Below are 1,458 nucleotides of genomic sequence, written 5' to 3' on the forward strand. Positions count from 1 at the left end.
GTGATGATAAGACATCCAGGGTTACAAACATCATATTTATAGATAACCTTACTGGTACATTATATTTATAAATAAATTTAAAAAAAAAAAACCAGAATGTACCTTTCGCTTCACTTTGTTCGTTCTGCTTCACTTCTGATATGATAAATACTCATGGGTATACGGATACAAGTAGAAATTATAACATAGTAGCTCGAGTAGTTAAGACTGAGGGTCGGAGGGTCCCGAGCTTATAAGTGTTCCAGAGAGAAAAAAAAATCCCCCCCCCCCCCCCCCCTACTGGAATTAAATGTGGTATTTATAGAATTATAGGAGTTTGGAGGAAACACATGTCAGGAAGCCGGCATGTATAACGCGTGTTCTTCATGCACTCGACCGGTGATCTCGTGTGTTGAAATATTTGACTAACCTATAGCTGGCGTGTTCGGTTTGACCATTATTATCTATATTCACCTTTTAGTACTTATCATACAAACTCGGGGAACTCTAGCCGAGCAGTCGGGTCGGGACCGAGCCTAAAGGTTTTCGAGTAAATACTCATTAAGCTAAGAAGGTCTTGTCTTCATGTCGGGTTGGGTGAAGACCAACGAGCAGGTATGAATACGTATACACCCGACGTATATATCCTATCACATGCTTTAAAGTCATTATATCTTTTTAGATTGACGGCTCTGATTACTTCCTAGTTGTTTCCTAGACGCATGTTATTATTTGATCCAAATCCTATCCTATATATATATATATATATATATATATATATATATATATATATATATATATATATATATATATATATATACACACACTGTAGATCCATAATTTCTATACTGTAGATTCATAAAATTTATACTTTAAATTCATAATTTCTAAATCATAGATTCATAATTTAAATACAGTAAATTCATAATTTCTATACAGTAGATTCATGATTTCTATACTGCAGATTCATAATATTTGTACTGTAGATTCATAATTTCTAAACTGTATAGTTATCAAATTATGAACATATAATTCTCTGATTTGTAAAAACAGAGTTCAACAATTGAAATCTAAAGTATAAATTATATGAATCTACAATATAGAAATTATGGATCTACAGTATAGAAATTATGAATCTACAGTATAGAACCTCACGAACTCGCAGCATAATTTGCCCCAATTAGCTTAGTGCATTATCCATTCACATTTAAAAATTGCACTGGGTTAACTATTTATCATAGTTAATCAAATTTACTTGTGGATGTGTGTTTATTGATATAATAACTATTTTGTGTTGTGAAATCATTGATTGAAATATTAAAATTATAAATAAATTATTTGTTCAACTTTTATTTATAATTTTAAGGATTTATTTTTTTTAAAAAACAAATTGACTAATATTGTTTCAAATAACTAAAAAAAAAAATTGATTCAATTACTTTGAAGGTAGAAATTTTGAATTGATTAACCATTAAAACA

The sequence above is a fragment of the Ipomoea nil genome, unplaced genomic scaffold (assembly GCF_001879475.1).
Source record: "Ipomoea nil cultivar Tokyo-kokei standard unplaced genomic scaffold, Asagao_1.1 scaffold2845, whole genome shotgun sequence".
Taxonomy (NCBI): domain Eukaryota; kingdom Viridiplantae; phylum Streptophyta; class Magnoliopsida; order Solanales; family Convolvulaceae; genus Ipomoea; species Ipomoea nil.